Raw genomic sequence first — 21,883 nt, 5'->3', positions numbered from 1 at the left:
AACTTGTACATAACTTTCTCATATGCTGCCACAAATAGATTTATTATATGTTTCCTTTCTACTACACCTTCATATTTGTTCCAAAATGCTGGTGCTGTATGTGAATGCATTTTTAGACAATATGATTTGCCTGAGCGGCGAGGAGACACAGAGAGTAACAAGCGGTAGAAAATGGATTAGAAAGGAAAGATTAAAATAAATAAATAAATAAATATAAAATACAATTACAACTTTTTTTTTTAACTTGGGACTTCCCGTGGGCCAGATTTTGGATGCTGTGGGGCCGGATCCGGCCCGCGGGCCGTAGTTTGGGGACCCCTGATTTAGAGCCTGTTTTTGTCCAACGGGGAAGCTACAAGTGGCTGTTTCATCGACGAGGTACGTGCTAACTTAGCAGTAGTAGCCTAAAATGCTAGCTAACTTTTTTAAAGTGTCATTTACAGTTCTCTTATGTTGTCATTTTAATGATTATGTTGTGTCCCCTATACACTCAGGCCCCTGAACAGGTTTTATCCGGCCCGTGGGATAAGTTTGTTAAGTATAAAAATTTACGTGACATTTTTGAATGAAAGAAACTGCTGTTCTAAATGTGTTCACTGGATGTCGCTATAGCAATTCTTTGTATCTTTGTTGATGATGCTACATATGTACAAAATAAACCACATGATGTTAGTACATCAGTCAAGGAAAATGATCAAACTACATAAATAACATACTGTAATTTGATTTTGATATAATTTTTTCATCTTGATAGATTGAAAATGAACACCAATGCTTGTTCTATTTTCAAACAAAGAAAACAATCTGGGGTTGTCTTTATTTTTAAGTTATCGTGCCGTGATTTTACCAGTCCGGCCCACATGGGAGTTGATTTTTCTCCGTGTGGCCCCCGATCTAAATTGAGTTTGACACCCCTGGTTTAAACGGTTTAACATAGATACATATTATTTATTTAAATTCAGGTTTGACAAAAATAAAAAAGGCAAAAATAGTTGCCAACAAGGTGTCCCTTAATTATGTTGGCAACCACACCCCATTATTTTAATCGAAACTGTGCTTTATTCAATGTGTCACGATGCACTTGTAGGTGCTCGATGCTTTTCACTGCAAAGTGGGTGGGAACCTGTTGCATAGCAATTAGGCCTTTGTGTGCTCCAGTTCACAGCGCCTCTCTCACCTCTAATTCGAGGTAATTAAAGCATTGTTACTCGGCGCATTTCAAGCACACACCAGGAAATATAAAAAAGCAACATCAGTCGTGCATGCTCGTGCGTGGGAAATTGTTAGTTGGTATGCAGTTCACTTTTTCACCCTACGGCTGCTTTTTGCATGAATAATAAAGGACTCCCTGTGCGAACTATGTGCGCCTTGCAGCGAAGACTGAGGACATGCTTTCTGCAGTTGAGAATCAATTGGGAACACCTTCCTTTGCAGTCCCGCATGCTGCATAGCTGCAGCAGCCGCCAAGCATCATTGCACCTTGTCTGGGAAGAAAGAGTGAGATCATCATTCCAACAAATGCTTTTTTAAAATTTTTCTACTGATGCAGCAGAGAAAATGCAAAGGCCATTAATTATTGATGCAGAGTAATTAGCCTCACAGCCATGCTGGACAAGAGCACATGGGACTGATGTAGTCAGAGGTCAGTGCTGAACGGCGGCGATCCAATGCGGAAGTGGACGTCTTTTTATTTCTGGTTACGTTAATCATGTGGTGTGTTCCATTTACCTCGGAAGTTTGGAAGTCAGAGCTGAGAATGACATCACAGCTGAGTTGTGAGTGTTCCAGTGAGGAGGTCGGAAATCAAGATGGCCACATCCACGAAAGCTATTTTTGCGATTGCCTTGTCTTTATATAAACAACTTATGGAAAATATGCACCCTTTCTGCAGCCTTCAAACACAGTGGATGAAGAGGAAACAGCAATATTGCTAGCAATGTAGAACGTATAGACACATTAAATAAATGTATTAAACGCAACAGTAACTTTACGATATATCGTATATGGCTGATTTAGTGCGACAAAAACAAATCAAAAGGGCTAATAACGGATATTATAGAAGCGAATATCATTGTTTATATCCAGAGCAGCCATTTTTGAAACCAACTTGGGGGTGGTGAGGATGCTCCGACTTTCCGGGTCAGAAACTTGACCTCAATGGGCGTTCCGGTTGAAACTCCGACTAGTAACTCACGACTTCCCAGTGCAAATAGAACACACCAATAAAGCAGGGATACTCAACTAAATAGTTGTGATAGAAAAGCTCAGTGGCCTTGTGGTTAGAGTGTCCGCCCTGAGATCGGTAGGTCGTGAGTTCAAACCCTGGCCGAATCATACCAAAGACTATAAAAATGGGACCCATTACCTCCCTGCTTGGCACTCAGCATCAAGGGTTGACATTGGGGGTTAAATCACCAAAATAATTCCCGGGCGTGGCCACCGCTGCTGCTCACTGATCCCCTCACCTCCCAGGGGGTGATCAAGGGTGATGGGTCAAATGCAGAGGATAATTTCACCACACCTAGTGTGTGTGTGACTATCATTGGTACTTTAACTTTAAGGACTGGGAGGACTTCTCCCTTCACCATTAGCTTCATTTTGTGCACTCCGGAGAATCAGCGTCCTCTGCAGTAGGCATTTGATATTGGTGCATTTTCTTTATTTTGTCAGAGTTAAAGGACCGCTCTGCTGTTTTTTAAGACCTGCTGCAAAAAAGATAGTTATAGCACTGTAGTGTTTTTAAGAATCTGCTGCAAAAGTGTAATTCTCTTCCAATTTTTATGAACTGATAATGAGGGCCACAAGTTCCATCCATCCATCCATTTTCTACCGCTTGTCCCTTTTGGGGTTGCGGGGGGTGCTGGAGCCTATCTTAGCTGCATTCGAGCGAAAGGCAGGGTACACCCTGGACAAGTCACCACCTCATCACAGGGCCAACACAGATAGACAGACAACATTCGCACTCACATTCACACACTCGGGCCAATTTAGTATTGCCAATCAACCTATCCCCAGGTGCATGTTTTTGGAAGTGGGAGGAAGCCAGAGTACCTGGAGGGAACCCACGTAGTCACAAGGAGAACATGCAAAGGGCCACAAGTTGAATAGCCCAAATGTTGAAAAAGAGAGGACCTAAAATGGAACTTTGAGGAATCCCAAAAGTATGACTAAAAAAGTTGAAGAAATGACTACTGACTGCATTTGAAGTAAACAAGCTACAGAAACACCTAAGTTAAATAAATCCCATTGTGAAAAAATGTGGAACTGCCAAAAAGGAGAGGAAATAAAGGGGTTCCCTGGGGAATGCCCCTGTATTGTAAATCACAAGTTTAGACCAAAGTGTACAGACTTTGCATAGCAAGAATTATAATGACACAAGAAGAGGAATGAACTGTAAGCTGCAACGTGACATTTGTTTAGTGTTTATGTGACAAGACTCACCTCCCAAGTACAACTAGTAATCTTCCTTTCTAATAAAACTTTGTATGTGTTATTTTTATGGTTAGCTGGTTTATGGTCAAAGAATATTAACATGTAAAATGCACTTTTTAAAAAAGAGTGGTTAACTTATTCTTACGCTTGTGTGAGCATTAAGAATGTTATGTGATGTTACTCAAAACAGAGGAGGAAATATTATATGTTGGTGCCATTTTGACCATGGAACAGATTATTTCTATTATTTCCTGTCACAAAAAAGGTTTTTAGTTGTCTAATTCAGACCGATCTCTACTAAACATCCAACAAACAGTGTGTGTTTGTATGTGGGTGCGAGCGTGTGTGTGTGGGTGTGTGTGGACGTAACAACAGAAAGCTGAAATGTCCCACAACGGATGGCAAAAGCCGTTGTGATTCAATCTTGTTGTAGCGGAGTTTGGCGATGGTGTGGAGGAGTAAAGCTACATGTTGCACAAGAAGTTGGCCTTTCCAAGTGGAGATATTCTATCTCATTTGTGTTTCCATTCTTTCATCGACATACTGTTGCTTGTTTTGCTGGTGGACAATTTATCATCAGTAAGCATTATTTGCGTGTGAATCGTGGTCATTGACTAAGCGCTACGCTGTATCCATCATGCGTCACTTCCTGCTCCAATGCAAGCCTCGCCCTTCTAACTGTGTGGTCGACTGAAATGGAAAAATCATTTCATAATTTGCTTACTCCCTGAGATTTTACTTCATAAGCACATGAGAGTATACCGAATGCTAGAATCTGGACCAGGAGATGGGCATAATCGTGCTGTGTCGTGGTACAATGTGGGCTTTTATGAGTCATCAGTGGGCAGTAGGACTGCAACTGCTGTGCAACAAGGCTGGAGGGAAAGTTGCTACTTGTAAATGAAAGGACTAACAGGACAGTAGCAGTGCTGGCTTTAGGCTTTTTGTGGCCCTAAACAAGATTTTGTTTGTGGCCCCATTTCAGTCTTTAACATTGCCAGGGTTTGATTTTATAAGTCGCCCAAACAACCGCATAGTGTGTATGCCAGGAGCCGACCCTGGGGTGTAGGATTGTACAATGATTCTCCAGAGTTGTCTGACCAACAATATGGATTAATAAAACTACATAAAAGTAAAATAAAGTAAAAACCATTCATTCTTTGCGGAAACATAATGGAACAAAAAAACATCTGCAACATTTAAATCAATATTAGTAAAACTAAATCAACTAAAAAACTAAACAAGACCAATACTCATTCTTTGCAGATATGTGACAGGAAAAAACAAACATCTGCAACATTTATTTAATATTATTAAAACTAAATAAAAGTAAAATGAGATTTACTTGTTGCAGACACACAACAGCTACGTAATGGGACACACGACGAGCATTTCCAACATTTTTGTCAATATTTACGAAACTAAATAAAACTCAAATACAGGAAAACAGTATTCATTCTCTGCAGATACTTTAAAGAACAAAGGAAAAACATCTGCAATATTTGAGTCAATATTAATAACATTAAATAAAACTAAAATACAGTGAAACTATTCATTCTTTGCAGACATGAAACAGTGACCTAATGGGACACAAGATGAGCATTTCCAACATTTTTGTCAACATTTATAAAACTAAATAAAACTAAAATACAGAAAAATACTTTTTATTTGCAGATATGTTAGAGAACAAAAAAACCATCTGCATTATTTAAGTCAACATTAATACAATTAAATACATCTAAAATACAGTGAAACTCTTCATTCTTTGCAGACATGTGACAGTTACGCAATGGGACACATGATGAGCATTTCCAGCATTTTTGCCAATATTTATAAAACTAAATAAAAATCAAATACAATATAAAATACTCATACTTTGTTGGAGAACAAAAATAAATAATCTGCAACATCTGATTATATTACATCCGGAGATGCTTTCCTCTTCATTCACCTTAGGTGAATGGAGCCTTGGCCAGGAGGACTTGATATCATCAAATGGTATCCAGCGGTCATTGGGTGTTTCGACCCTGAACCATAACACCCTACCGCTGGTGGGCCGGCAGTGGTGGCCAAGTCACTGCCTATCTCCTCCTCCTGGATTCCAGCTCATCTCGTCTCTCCTGCTCCATAACCAGCAAGAGGCCCTCTCTGCTGCCTCCCCCATCCTGCGAGCTGCTGTCTTTCTCTCCTTCCCTGTTATTCCCAAGGCTGTGAGCATTCTCCATACCGACTGGGCAGGGAATCCTCTGCAGCCGACCTCGACCGGGAACAGCCATGCCTGCCATCCTTTTCCCCTGCATTCATTCAAAAGGTCCTGGTATTTGGCACTTTTCCTTTCGAAGGCTTGGTCGCACCCTTCTTCCCATGGGACTGTGAGTTCTATGAGAATGATCTTCTTTGCCTCTTCAGACCACAGCACCACATCCGGTCTTAGGGTTGTCTGGACAACCTGGGGGAATTGCAGCCTTCCTCCCAGGTCTACCTTCATGTCCCAAGAACGGGCCATTTGCAATAGGCTCTTCCTTGATGTTGCTGTGGTTGGTGGCTTTTCTCCCTCCCTCACAAACTGGATTGATCTTGTTCTCCCTTGTGGTTGCCGTTTCTTGCATCTCTGCTGCTCCAGGGTGTTAGCCAGTGTCATGAGCACCTTGTCATGACGCCATCTGTATCTCCCTTGGGTGAGTGCTGTTTTACACCCTGACAGGATGTGCGCCATGGTACCCTTCTGTCCGCAAAGCTTGCATAGTGGATCCTCTCTCATACCCCATCTGTGCTAGTTTGTTGGAGTCGGGAGTGTGTCATACACTGATCTCAGCAAGAAAGAGATGCGGAATGGTTCCAGCTTCCATAGATCTGCCCACGTGATCTTTCTCTTGGGGAGGTCCCATTTGGTCCAGGCTCCCTGGGACGCTAGTTCCACTGCTCTTGATTTCCGACCTTCCTCTTCCAGGTTTCGTACTTCCTCCTGGATCATAGCTCTTCTTTCCCTGGGTTCTGCCTTACTCCACTGTTGGACATGGGAAGTTCCAAGACCTTGTCTTCCTGTGCATGGCGTCCCTATGATGTCACGTAGCCTCAACATGCTCTCAGCTTGTGCAACAGACGTGTCAGCTGCCCACTTGCGTCCTGATCTTGTAGTGACGCCTGCGTGTCTGACTTGTTCGTCCTGGGAGTCTCTGTATGTCATAAAGACTCTGCACTTTGCTACCTTGAATTCCTCCACCACGGATGACAAGGGAAGCTGGAGCTGTCCTGATCTTATGTAGAGGCCTACTGATGTGAAGCTTAGAGGGATTCCCAGCCATTTTCTGAGGTACTTATTGATCTTTCTCTCCACTCCTTCTACGCATGTCATAGGGACGTCATACACCGTCAACAGCCACATGAGTCTTGGTAACAGTCCATATTGGTAGAGCCATATTTTAAATTTACCAGGGAGTCCTGATTTTCCAATTCTCCTCAGCCACTCTTCTGTCTGCTTTTCTGTACTGGTGATGTTGTTCCTGTCAGTAAGTGAGCTGTCAAACCACTTTCCAAGGCACTTTATAGGTTTCTCCTCAAACGATGGAATCACTTCTCCTTGCACTTGCAGCTTGAACCTGTTCGTCAGTTTACCTTTACAGATCACCATGCTCCTTGATTTTTTTGGGCTTAAACTTCATTCTGGACCATGTTGCCATGTGGTCCAGAACTGTTAGCACCCATCTCGCCTCCACATGGGTTGTGGTCGTCACGGTGAGATCGTCCATGTAACCTCTTATTGGGGGTTGTCGAATGCCTGATTCCATTGCTGGTCCTCTGGCTTCTTTCCCAGCAGCTGTTATGAGGAGGTTCATACCCATGATGAAGAGGATGGGGGAGATTGTGCATCCAGTTACGATTCCCTTTTCCAGGTTTTGCCACTGAGTTGTAAAATTGGCTGTTTTGAACCGTATCTGGATGCCTCCAAAGTAGCTGGTTATCATTCCCTTGATGTGCAGAGGGATGTGGTAATGGTCTAGTGCAGTGTGAATGAGGGTGTGAGGGATTGCTCCGTAGTTGTTAGCCAGATCGAGCCAGACAACAGTCAGGTTGCCTTTGCTTGCTTTGGCCTCCCGGATCATCTGACTGAGAAGTCCGGTGTGTTCCAGGCATCCAGAGAAGCCTGGGATTCCACCTTTCTGGATAGAGGTGTCAACATATCCGTTCTCCGTCATGTATAAGGTCATCCTTTTTGCCAGTACAGAAAAGAAGATTTTGCCTTCTACGTTTAGAAGTGATATTGTACGAAATTGATTTATGGTTGAGGAGTTCTCTTCCTTTGGCACAAAACAGCCTTCTGCCCTCTTCCAGCACGATGGAATGGTGCCCTTTTTCCAGATCCTCCGGAACAGCATCCACAGCCTCCGAAGGAGCATCGGGCATTTCTTATACACCTTATAGGGTATACCACTGGGGCCGGGGGCAGATCCTGTTCTGACCTTTTTCACCACCTCTTGGATTTCCTTCCAGGATGGTTCACTGATGTTGAGCTCCTTTCTTGGTTTTTCCAAGCTGTCGATGTTATGGTTGGCACCCAGGGCCTGGTTTTTACAGGTGTCATTGTGGGTTTCCCTTAAGAACGCCTCCACATCTTCCCTCGAGCTGGTCAGCATTCCAGATTTTGCTTCACCCAATAGTTTCCTGGTGAATCTGAAAGGGTCTTTGGTGAACTGTGCTCTTCTGTTCTCCCTCTCCTTCCTCCTCTTCCGAATGCTTTCTGCTCTACGGAGTCTACAAAGACGTTCCCGGAGTTGCCTTGTCAGATCCTTGATGCCTTCCTTTTCCTCGACTGTGGCTCTTTTGAACTGTTTGTTTAGAGTTTTAATTTCCTTCCTTTCTTCCTTCTAAGATTTCTCTTTCTCTTCTGCTTGGCTGATGCGCCATTTTGGTGTTAACCTTCTTGGCCTCCATCCCAAAACGCTCCCTTGCCAGATTGTACGTTATTGTTGTGAGTGTATTGACTTTCTGTTCAGCTGTTCCTGCTAGTGTGGCTTCTAGCACTTTGTCAAGGTCTTCGTCTAGTTGGTTCCATTCTTTGGTGTCACTCATCTTGGGCCACTTAATTCGTTCTCTCGCAGGGTGGGTTTGGCTCTCTGAAGAGGTATTGGGTGGATCCCGCCTGAGGTCTTGAGGTGGCACAGGTGCTGAGAGATCTCCAGTGCTGTGGGGCGCTTCCTGCCTGGAGCTCTCCTGCGTCTCACCAGGTGCTACCGCTGTGCGCTGCACCTGTGTCCCCCCTTTTCCACATGTGGTCCAGGCTTGGTGTATTTTAAGCCCTCTTGTGTTTTTGCAGGTCTTTCCGCAATGACACTTTACCTCCAATACCTCTCCAGTTATTGTTGTTTGGGTGAGCCGTCTCTTTGTCCGTGATCCATTCCTGGCCGTTACCGTTGTGTCCGTCCCGTTGAGTCTCTCATCCTCCCCCCCTCTCGGGCGACTCTGGGGGTATTGCTCATTGTGAATTTCCGTAGCTTGGGTTGGTGCCCTCTTGCGAGTGCTGTGCATGAGGTTGCTGGCCTCATCCACCCACGCCAGTCTTTCCTGGAGGTCATCTGTCTTTCCAGAGTCACCGAACTTCCTCGGTTGCCATCCAGGCTTTCCTGGAAGTCACTGGTTTCCCAGAAATCTATGATTATATTACATCCGGAGATGCTTTCCTCTTCATTCACCTTAGGTGAATGGAGCCTTGGCCAGGAGGACTTGATATCATCAGATGGTATCCAGCGGTCATTGGGTGTTTCGACCCTGAACCATAACACCCTACCGCTGGTGGGCCGGCAGTGGTGGCCAAGTCACTGCCTATCTCCTCCTCCTGGCTTCCAGCTCATCTCGTCTCTCCTGCTCCATAACCAGCAAGAGGCCCTCTCTGCTGCCTCCCCCATCCTGCGAGCTGCTGTCTTTCTCTCCTTCCCTGTTATTCCCAAGGCTGTGAGCATTCTCCATACCGACTGGGCAGGGAACCCTCTGCAGCCGACCTCGACCGGGAACAGCCATGCCTGCCATCCTTTTCCCCTGCATTCATTCAAAAGGTCCTGGTATTTGGCACTTTTCCTTTCGAAGGCTTGGTCGCACCCTTCTTCCCATGGGACTGTGAGTTCTATGAGAATGATCTTCTTTGCCTCTTCAGACCACAGCACCACATCCGGTCTTAGGGTTGTCTGGACAACCTGGGGGAATTGCAGCCTTCCTCCCAGGTCTACCTTCATGTCCCAAGAACAGGCCATTTGCAATAGGCTCTTCCTTGATGTTGCTGTGGTTGGTGGCTTTTCTCCCTCCCTCACAAACTAGATTGATCTTGTTCTCCCTTGTGGTTGCCGTTTCTTGCATCTCTGCTGCTCCAGGGTGTTAGCCAGTGTCATGAGCACCTTGTCATGACGCCATCTGTATCTCCCTTGGGTGAGTGCTGCTTTACACCCTGACAGGATGTGCGCCATGGTACCCTTCTGTCCGCAAAGCTTGCATAGTGGATCCTCTCTCATACCCCATCTGTGCAAGTTTGTTGGAGTCGGGAGTGTGTCATACACTGATCTCAGCAAGAAAAAGATGCGGAATGGTTCCAGCTTCCATAGATCTGCCCACGTGATCTTTCTCTTGGGGAGGTCCCATTTGGTCCAGGCTCCCTGGGACGCTAGTTCCACTGCTCTTGATTTCTGACCTTCCTCTTCCAGGTTTCGTACTTCCTCCTGGATCATAGCTCTTCTTTCCCTGGGTTCTGCCTTACTCCACTGTTGGACATGGGAAGTTCCAAGACCTTGTCTTCCTGTATTATATATATATTATATATTAATAGAACTAAAATACACTGAAACCATTCATACTTCGCAAATATGCGGCAGTTACTGTACATATTGGGACACATGACGAGCATTTCCAAAATGTTTGTGAATATAATTGAAACTAAATAAAACTCACATACAGAAAAAACACCTATTATTTGCAGATATGTTATAGAACAAAGAAAAAACATCTGCCACATTTTAGTCAACATTATTAAAATCAAATATAACTAAAATACAGTAAAACTATTCATTTTTGGCAGTTACGTTATAAAACGAAAAAACAAATGATAATTTTAGTTGATATTAACAAAACTAAATCGAAGTAAAATACAGCAAAACTATTCATTCTTCGCAGTTACATAATGGGACACGTCTTGCGTTCAGGTCGCATTGTGGCGGTGGTCGTGATTCCAAAATGCAGAAGGAATGCAGGAAGCAACATACAAGTAAGGAAAGTCTTTGAATTCTTAGACTCGAGGCAAAAATACAACAAAACAGGTTATGCCACTAGTAAGCGCACGAGAAGCATGGGATAGCAAATAAACAAGATGTGTCGTAGCGTAAAGCTAGCCCGAAAGCACAACAGTAGAATAAGGCTCAAGAGAATGTAAGTAAGTAGGCCGAAGCTAATATTTCTAAATTAGTCATATTGAACTACATTACTGTTACTATTAAAGACGGTGGAACAGGAGCAAGACCGCTTACTCTATCACTACTTTTGTAGTACATCATGGACGAGCTTGTCCGCCAATTTAATAAGCAACCTGTACACTTTAATCGATGTCCTCGGCACACTGTTGAGTTGATTGCACAACTTGACAAGATTTGTCATTTTTCAAGCTAACACACAAAGAAAGACTAGTTTGTTTCCTTATTTGACCATTTTAGTCACTCATCATTTTAAAAGAATTCTTAAAGAGAACTGCACTATTTTGGAATTTTGCCTATCGTTCACAATACCTTTGAGAGACAAGAAGACAAAAGGTTGTTGTTTTTTTTCCCGATTTCTAGCATATTAAAATTGGCTCGTGCTAGGTGGCCAGCAATGCAGCTCATGGGAACAATCAATTCTACCTCTAAATCACTTTAAAATGCATTCAAAAGCCGTCAACAATACTTCATTTACGTTCCGTAACCTGTATAATAACAAAGCTGTAGCAACATTGTTATTGTAAAAGCCAACAGTGAAGAACTCTTTTTCTAGTGTTGTAACACATCGCCATGCTACAATATAAGCCGTAAAAACTAGCTACGGCAAGAGAAAAGCTAGCTTCTATGTCAGTATAAAACGCGTTTGAGTTTGAAATGCACAACACTGTGACACCAATTTGTTCTGACTGAAAAGCATAAAGAATCTATTTATAGTATCTGTAAGTATTAGCCCACATTTCATGTTTTGTTTGTATATAGCTGAACTAGCCAGAGAGTGTGTGCAGTGTAGTTGTACTAACACGCATGAGGTGTCATGGTCAAATATTATAGTGGCTCACTCGATGGACAGTTGTTTGTCTGGTCCAGCTGGCTGGGCATTTTCCCAGTTGATTTTGGGTAAACAATCCATTTATGTCAAAATAGCTTGGCTCCAAGTTCCATATTTATAGCGTCGTCGCTTTCACCTCACTCTCCCGGTTTCCGTCTGCTCCAACGTTTCACCTTTTCAGTAATTCAAAGCGGTTCATTAGGTCTTCAAAATTATTATGCAATTTGTTATTCTTATAGCAAGACATGGATGTTTACTTGCGTACCTGACGGTTTTGGCTACAACTGTTGCGACAGCATTCATGTTGCGGCTTCTAAAGCATTAGTTATTAGTAGTTTGTTGACAATAAGTCAGAACTTCATATTTAATAAGATAATGATTGAGCATTACTTTAGTGTATGGGAGTACCATAACTTTGGAGGTGGTGACACCCCGGACAAGGACTAGGTCTATCGTATTACCGTTGCGATGCGTGGGTTCATTTATTATACGTTTAAGACCACAGCTATCAATTATAATCTGGAGCACCACGCACTGAGTGTCTGACGGGGTATTCTTATGGATTATAATTATATTATCTGCGTGGGTCACTAGATCATCTGTACGCTGCTATGGAAACAGAAATCAATGCAATACATTATAGGACAAATAAAACACATCTGCAACATTTTCATCAATATTAATAAAACTACATAAAACTAAAATACAATAAAATTATAGATTCCTTGCAGACATGCGACAGTTACGTAATGGGACACATGACAAACATTTCCAAAATGTTTATAGAAACGGATACATTCCAACAAAGCAAAAATACTAATTCTTACAGAAAAAAAACATTCGTAAAATTTAAGTCAATATTAGCAAAAGTAAAATACAGTGTAACTATTCTTTCTTTGCAGACACACGGCAGTTACGTAATGGACCAACACTTTTGCCAATGTTTATAAAAGTAAATAAAATACAAATGCAGCACAAACTCTAATTATTTGCAGATACGCAATGGAACACAGGGCAAACATATGCAACATTCCACTTTGCGCTTTACTTACTGCGGTCTTAGTGCATCGTGGATTTTAAAGTACCATTGAGTACATTCAAATTTGAATACTCGATTAAGTTTTCATGTTAAAATGATTTGAATTTTAAAATACATGAAGGGGTTAAAGGACATAAGATATGTTTATAAGTGTGTGTGGAAGGTGCGTGGAGTGTGAGGAAGATACTTAAATTAAGTGAAATAGTTAATTTAAATGCATACATCAATCATTAAAAAATCCTAAAATAAATAGCGCCCCTACGTTGGGTGGTCTGCAATAATCGGAGAAACACTGTATACCTAAATAAAACTTCAAAAACTACTCATTATTTGAAGACGCCTAACCTTAATGTAATAAAGCTGTAGAGGAATAGTGGTGTACAGTAAGTAATAGGACTTCAGTGGGCACAGTGTTTGTGTAGTAAATGTACACTTGGTTGGTGAACACAAATTCTACAACAGTGCTCAAGTGGTCCACCATTGTTGTTTCGGTTGTGGACCACATGCCTGATATCTTCTGATATCGTCCGATCTCAGTTAAAATAGTGTCATGTAAACAGCCCCTACAATCTGTCAGCGCTCCATACTGTATGATCTGATGATACTGTATGTTTCAAGTAGACCTGAGCTCTCCCAGTCCTGGCCTGAGGGGCTTTTGGCTCCATAGACAGAGTGACGATGTCAGCGGGCTGCAGACTCAATTATTCACCAGCACGCCTCATTTCGGATCAATTTTATTGATTGGCAACTTTGGATTATTTTCCAATGCTTGTAGTCCTCTGATGCATGAGCATTTTATGTTTTTTTTTTGCTTGTCCAAAGACACTTGAATTATATATAATGTGATAACAAGCACGTGCAAAGAGTAAAAGGAGGGTTTGAATGGTCCAGGCGGTTATTATTAAGAGGCTTTGCAGGCAAACATCACCCGAAGGTCACAGCACGTGCCGCAATCATTCCGCAGGACTACACAGGATGGTTACGTAATTCAAAAGGCGAGGGCAAATGCAACAACTCGGCTCGTTCTCTCACTATCACACACCCACTTGCAGAAAGCAAAAATCTCCAAAGTGTACGCAGTTCTTCGCCCACGTTGCTCTGCACATTATTGCTGTAAAACAGAGCAAGCCACAGTACATCCTGTGTCTTGTTATTCGTATTTTTGTTCTCCCTAACCGGCTGTAGCGCTCCCTGTCTTTTGTGGTTTGGCCCTGCACGCCTGTGGGGCACAGATTTGCACAGAAGATAAAGTTAGTAACAGCTAGATGGCTTGTGTGGGGGTGGGAAATTGGTTGGAGAGTGTCAGAGTAAATGAGACACATTAGGGGAAAGAGGACAATTTTCAGAACAGAACTCAAGCCGCGGTGCTTTGGTGGCATTATCTGAATGTGAGACGCTTTCAGAAGATATGTGGCGGTGTTATCACTAGGCAAACATCATAAGGCGGTTGCTTTTATGAGAGAATTGCACAACTTCTGGAGTAGTTTTTATGACAGTACTAGTAAGTAAGCTAATGGTTAGCTACAGTATGGAACACATTGAAGTACAGGAGCTTGTCATGTTTATGTCTACCATTACTTCCACTGAAGGGATTCTATTTTAATTAGCAGGGGTTTGTTGGTCTGTGTGTAACTTCCTGTTTTAAAAAAAATATGTAAACCAGTTTTATCATAGGTGAAAATGTAAAAAAAAATATATTAAAAAAAAAAAAATGTAATAACTAAATACATCTCAAATATATAATACATTGTCTAACAATTATACAATGAATTTAAAATATTTTTTCAATTAAAGAGAGAGAGTGTTTCTTTTTTGGGATTTTTGCCTATTGTTCACAATCATTATGAAAGACTTTAAATAATTGGTCGTTAAGGGAATAAGCGGTAGAACATTTTAAAATAGGTAAATATGTAAAAAATATATATTTAAAAAAAGTAATAACTAAGTATGTTTAAAAATTTTGTAGAACAAAATATATTTTATAAATATTATGTCGTAATAATTTTATCATAAACTATATTTTAATCACTTAAATGCGTTTGTTTTTTTTATAAATGTAATGTTACTCTTCTCCTGAGCTGCCACCTTACCGTGGTAGAGGAGTTTGAGTGTCCCAATGATCCTAGGAGCTATATTGTCTGTGGGCTTCTATGTCCCCTGGTGGGGTCTCGCAAGACCAACAGGTCCAAGGTGAGGGACCAGACAAAGAGCAGCTCGAACGACCTGTATGGAAACTTAACACAAAGAACCCAGATTTCCCTCGCCCATGCAGACACGGGGCCCCCCCTCTGAAGCCAGACCAGGAGGTCCCCGTGGGGACCGGCCAGGCACAGCCCAAACAGGAAACGTGGATCCCCCCTCCAATGGGCTTACCACTCATAGGAGGAGGCATAGAGGTCGGGTGCAATGTGGGCTGGGTGGCAGCCAAAGACAAGGGCTCTTGGCGGTCCAATCTTTGGTTGTGGTTGTGTCATCAGATTTGCGGTCGCATGTTTTGGAGAGAGAGATTTGGAGCAATCTGGACAACCATACGCCACCTCAGGAGGGGGAAGCAGTGCATTCTCAACACCGTGTATGGTGGGGATGGTGTGATGCTGATGTTGTGGATTGGTGGAGGGAATCATTCGAAGACCTCCCCAATCCCACCTACACGTCTTCCTATGAGGAGGCAGTGCCTGGGGAATCTGTGGTGGGCTCTCCTATTTCTGGGGCTGAGGTTGTCAAGGTAGTTAAAAAGCTTCTCTGTGGTAGGGTCCGGGAATGGATGAGATCCGCCCGGAGATCCTTAAGGCTCTGGATGCTGTGGGGCTGTCTTGGTTGACACGACTGTGCAACATTGCGTAGACATCGGGGGCGGTGCATCTGGATTGGCAGGTAAGGTTGGTGGTTCCTCTCTTTAAGATGGGGAACTGGAGGGTGTGTTCTAACCATCGTGGGATCACATTACTCAGCCTTCCCGCTAAAGTCTATTCAGATATAGTCGGATAGTCGAACCTCGGGTCCAGGAGAAACAGTGTGGTTTTTGTCCTGGTCGTGGAACTGTGGACCAGTTCTATACTCTCGGCAGAATCCTTGAGGATGCATGGGAGTTTGCCCAACAAATCTACATGTGCTTTGTGGATTTAGAGACCGACTCCCTCTGAGATCCTGTGCGGAGTACTCAGTGAGAATGGGGTATCAGACTGCCTGATTGTCGCAGTCTGTTCCCTCTATGAACGTGTCAGACCCATTTCCAGTGAGGGTTGGACTCCGACAGGGCTGCCCTTTATCACCGGTTCTGTTCATAACTTTTATGAACAGAATTTCTAGGCCCAGTCAGGGCATTGAGAGGATCCGGTTTGGTGGCTGTAAGATTAGGTCTCTGCATTTTGCAGACAATGTGGTTCTGCTGGCAACATTTGGCCAGGATCTTCAGCTCTTACTTAATTGGTTCGCAGCCGAGTGTGAAGCGACTGAAATGAGAATCAGCACCTCCAAGTCCAAGTCCATGGTTCTTGCTCGGAAAAGGGTGGAGTGCCATCACCGAGTTGGAGAGGAAACCTTGCCCCATGTACCTTGGGGTCTTGTTCACGAGTGAGGGAAGAGTGGATCGTGAGATCGACAGGCAGATCGGTGCGGAGTCTGCAGTGATGCGGACCCTGTATCGATCCGTAGTGTTGAAGAAGGAGCTGAGCCGGAAGGCAACTCTCTCAATTTACTGGTCGATCTACATCTATCCTCACCTATTGTCATGAGCTTTGGGTTATGACCAAAGGACAGGATCACGGGTACAACCGGCCAACATGAGTTTCCTCTGTCTGGTGGCGGGGCTCTACCTTAGAGATAGGGTGAGAAGCTCTGTCATTCAGGAGGAGCTCAGCGTAAAGCCGCTGCTCCTCCACATCGAGAGGAGCCAGATGAGGTGGTTTGGGCATCTGATTGGGATGCCTCCCGAAAGCCTCTGTGGGGAAGTGTTTAGGGCACGTCCGGCAGGCAGGAGACGCATGACAAGTTGGGGGAACTCTATATTCCAGCTGGCCTGGGAACGCCTTGGGATTCCCCGAGAGGAGCTGGAGGTAGTAGCTTGGGACAGGGAAATCTGGGCGGCTCTACTTAGGCTGATGCCCCCCGGATAAGCGGAAAAAGATGGATGGATAGACAGATGGAAATATTATATGTATACAGTATATACATGTATATGTATATACAGTATATGTCTATATATACATATACAGTATATATAATAGGGCTGTCAATGTTAAAGCATGTGATAAATTAAAACAAATTATGGCGTTACCATAAATGAATGATGATTAATCTAAGTTTAGGTTTTGACCGGCGCCTGAAGGCAGCACGCATTACACAAGCAGTGATCACGTCACACGCCAGTGATAGTTAGAGCAATGTGCTCTGCGCCCACTTTCGCTTCAAAATGAACCTGGATGGAACTTTAGTTAAAACTGACATAATTAGTTAGTCTTATCATTGGCGCACATCAAGTTTAAAATAGAATCTTAAAGCGAAACATGAACGTGAGGATGGCGTTGCTAGCACAAATGCTACTTAAATAGGGTTGCCAAACATCCCTTGAAAAATAAATTGTACCGTATTTAGAAACAAAAGTACGTGTTGAGCTGTCAAGAGACGCACATTGTCCAGTATTTTTATTAACTAAGTGGCCAACTGAGCCGATTATTTTTTTTTCATGTTCCCGGGTTGGTGCACCCTGTAATAGAAAAAGGTAAATCGTGAAGTCACACGCTATCTATCTATCTATCTATCTATCTATCTATCTATCTATCTATCTATCTATCTATCTATCTATCTATCTCAGTGGTTCTTAACCTGGGTTCGATCGAACCCTAGTGGTTCGGTGAGTCAGCCTCAGGGGTTCGGCCGAGCCTCTGCCGTGGAGGTCAAGACACACCAGACTCATCGTGTAAATAAAAACTTCTCCCGATCGGCGTATTATGAATACAGCAACAGCAGAAGTCACACTGATTTGCAGGTGTGTAATTTGTTATGAGTTAATGCACTGTGTTGGTTTTGTTCTTTGAACAAGGTGATTGTTCATTTTGTGCACCAGTAAAAAAAACATAACTTTGTCTTGAATTTGAAAAAAAATAACATTTTATTTGTCACCAAAGAAGGGTTCGGTGAATGCACATCTGAAACTGGTGGGGTTCGGTACATCCAACAAGGTTAAGAACCACTGATCTATCTATTATAGAGATTGCTTCAGTGATGGCAGTGAGGCCTTGGTGGATATCTATGCTGCTTCTGAAGTATTATGTAAAATCCACAGTAGTGTATTCTATATTTGCTACAGGCGTCAAGCCAGGACTGGTACAAATATCCTGCTGCGGGGGTCTATAAACACACAAAGGATATCCCTGGAGGAAGTCCCACCTCTTCAATAGCCTGGTCCCGACAGGAAAGCCCAAATATGGACATATCCTCCCATATATTATTTATGCAGCATGTAACTCCTGACTTTAGCAGAATAATCTATTTTTAGCCATGGAGCATAATATGCACTATTGTTTCACATGCACGAGGAGCTCTTTAACACTAAATAATGTGTTTTGTGGCTCAAAGTTCTAGAAATGATCAGAAAATCAATCTACTGCTAGTTCTCCTAGTGTAATGTCCACTGTCTTGACAATCCCTTTAGGTATGTTTCTTTAATAAAACAATGTTTCTTCAATTAGATGAGTCACGCATTTGTAATGTCAAATAAAATCAAATTGGTTACTTTTGTGTTTTGTGTGAATGTGTGATTTAGCATGTTTTTTTCCCCTGGAAGCAAGAAGGGGCTTGTTGAGAGGCCTCCCTCTCTCCTAAGGTGACCTCACTCAGTTATAATGCAGTCGCATCAGCCCCCCCCCCCCCCCACCCCCCACCACCACTTCTACCGTCCCTCTCATGTGCCATGTAGCCTCCATCTGCTCTTCCTCCAATAAGCCCCCCTTGCACTCAGCAGTAGCCTACATAACAGCTATCTGATGCTAAAAATCATATCTATAAAACTGTGCAAAACATTTCCTATTAGAGTTGCTGCTTCAGTGACAACATAATAACAATTTACAAATGCAATGCATCTGTTTGTTAGCTAGTGGGTTACTTCCCGTTTCAAGCACCATTTTGATTCTGATTATTCCATTGATGCCGTCATGATTCAAACGGTGAAAATAACGTTTATTTACTTTCGCAACTGATAACATTGGAAAGTGAATCCAAATGTTGACTGTAGCTCACATATGTACTCTTATTCAGAGCCTCACTCATATGTTCTTCTGATGCCCACGCCTATTTTTGTTGTTTTACATTATCCTGCTATTTATTGTTTTACCGAGCCAAACAGTGGGTGTCAAAATGGAGGGATAACTGCGGGCCCCAAGCACAGGGGGCTTTTAAATATGAAATTTACAAAAAATCATTGATCCAACGTACTGTAGTGTTGTTTATAAATTGTACTGGCATGGACCGTGCTACTCACTGTACCTTGCAGTTTTCAAATAAAACAATGTAACAACTATATTATTGTATGCATGTTAACATTAAAGATAGCTAGCAATTAACACTGTATTTGCCAGCTAGCAATTAACGCTCTAGTTGTCAGCTAGGGATTAGCGCGCTAGTTGCCAGATAGCGCTCTAGTTTCCAGTTAGTAATTACCGCTCGAGTTGTCAGCTGGCGGTTAGCGCTTTAGTTGCCAGTTAGCGATTAGTGCTCTAGTTTCCAGCTAGCGATTAGCCATCTAGTTGTCAGCTAGCGATTAGCGTGTCAGTTGCCAGCTAGTGATCATTGCTTTCGTTGCCAGCTAGCGATTTGCAGACTAGTTGCCAGATAGCAATTAGCGCTCCAGTTGCCAGCTAGTGATTAGTGGTCTAATTGCTAATTAAAATCTCCCATTGAAATGATTTAAAGTCAATCTAATTGGTGCTTTGGCCCCCCAAAACAGCATAATTTTAACATTTAACATGCCTTTTAAAAAGTAAAACAAACTTTTGGATAAGAAATACTATGTAAAAACAATACAATAAAATGTACTACTAACAACCCAGTAATTTTATGAAGTAATGTAATAATAATGTACAGTATTTACCTTGAAGAGTGGACTTTTACAATATCGCCTTCCAGCTGCTTCTCTGTCAAACACACTATCAGCAGCTTTTCCATATTTTCATAGGTGAATGTCCACTATGTAGATATTTTAACATTCTTGGCTGTCCTTGACACACACTTTCTTCCTTTCCATCATTGGAAAAACAAACTTATGTTGATCTTGAGCTGTAAGCTAAGGCTAGCGAGTAAAACCAGATGTTTTGGGTGGATCCTATGGGGTTTGTGATGACATTCGCTATGCCAACTAATGGTGGGGATGCTTGTAACGCAAATGTTTTGCTTGCGACTTAAAGCATAACAATTAGCAGAGAGACAGCTCTTATCTCAAAACACTCTTAAGTTAGGGCACTCTTAAGTTGAAGTACCACTGTATTGCAATACTATATGGTATCGTGAATCAAGAATCGTGATATGTATCATATCGGTAATAATAGTGCAATGATGCAAAATGGCGATCAAGGTCTTGAATTGTCCTTTATGCAGCAAAAGCAACACATTATATTTCTTTATGTAGTTTGTGGTGAAATTGGGAAGAAATCATATCTGATTTTTGTTTTAAGTTGACATAGGTTGGAGAAACATAATCGAAATTGTTTTCACCATTGATGCATTTAATATTATTTTGATATTGTCAGCGGTTCTGCTAATACTTATGTGTGTAATCATTAGTCTCAAAGTGTGCATTCAGAAAGCAGCAGCTTGTAAAACCAAATTCATCCACTACACACACTCAGACGATCTGCATCCTGTCATGATTCATCTCCGCCAAACCTTTCCTCATCTTGCCTCAGCTTGTCACTCTCCTACTCTCTGACTTTGGCTGTTGCCATGGAGACAAGAAAGAAAGGAGAAGCAGACTCAGAGTGCGTGACCTTTGAACAGCGAGGTCAGACACGGGGAGGATGCCAGGACAGCGTTGTCACCGCCAAGTTAGTCAGTGTTGTTGGTTCAGTCAGACAAAAGAAGAAGAGAATAAAAGGGCGCGTCAGCGTCTGCCTTGTGCCTTCTCGTCTTGACTGTATGTTATTTGGACTGAAGTGTGGTGACGCTACTGGTAAATAGACAGAAACTGGCACACAAGCAAATCCTATACTAAACAGCCTTGTCACCTATAAAATAGATAGTGGACAGTTTATTCAATGAAAATTCTAAAATGTCAGTAAAATATTTCTTCATACACATTTTGTATAATATAATGTAATATAATATAATGTATATTATAATGTATAACATACATATTATATAAATATATTTGTATTACCAAAAATATTTAGAATTTAAGCTCCATCAACAGTTAATTTTATAAAAATTCTATAATGTCTGTAAAATATATTTTAATATACGTATTTTGTACAACAAATTGTAATTTAATATTTGATATAATACTATATATATTAGAGTGTCCGCCCTGAGATCGGTAGGTCGTGAGTTCAAACCCCGGCCGAGTCATACCAAAGACTATAAAAATGGGACCCATTACATCCCTGCTTGATACTCAGCATCAAGGGTTGGAATTGGGGGTTAAATCACCAAAATGATTCCCGGGCGTGGCCACCACTGCTGCTCACTACTCTACTCACCTCCCAGGGGGTGATCAAGGTTAATGGGTCAAATGCAGAGGATCATTTCATCACACCTAGTGGTGTGTGACAATAATTGGTACTTCAACTTTTTAACTTAATATATAAAGAATGTTTTTTTCTACCTTTTCAATTGTGTCCCTATTTATGTAATTTTATAATAGTAATAATCATAATAAATCACAACAATTATTCAAAAAGTAGTGTAGTCTTATTTTCACATTTAAAGTTGGTTGAACACAAATATATGAACGTAATGCAACAAAATATATCTGCAAAGTCTTACTTGACAAACATAATCATGAATATTATATCAGTACTTAAAATAATACATATTATTAATCAGGAATTACTGTATGCTATCATTCAAAAATTTAATTTATTTTTTTGGCTTTTTTTTGTTTTATGTTTTCTCTGTCATATCAGAGCAGAACCACCCCTTAAA

Source organism: Nerophis lumbriciformis, linkage group LG08, assembly GCF_033978685.3.
Source record: "Nerophis lumbriciformis linkage group LG08, RoL_Nlum_v2.1, whole genome shotgun sequence".
Classification (NCBI taxonomy): domain Eukaryota; kingdom Metazoa; phylum Chordata; class Actinopteri; order Syngnathiformes; family Syngnathidae; genus Nerophis; species Nerophis lumbriciformis.
This window is presented reverse-complemented; position numbering follows the sequence as displayed.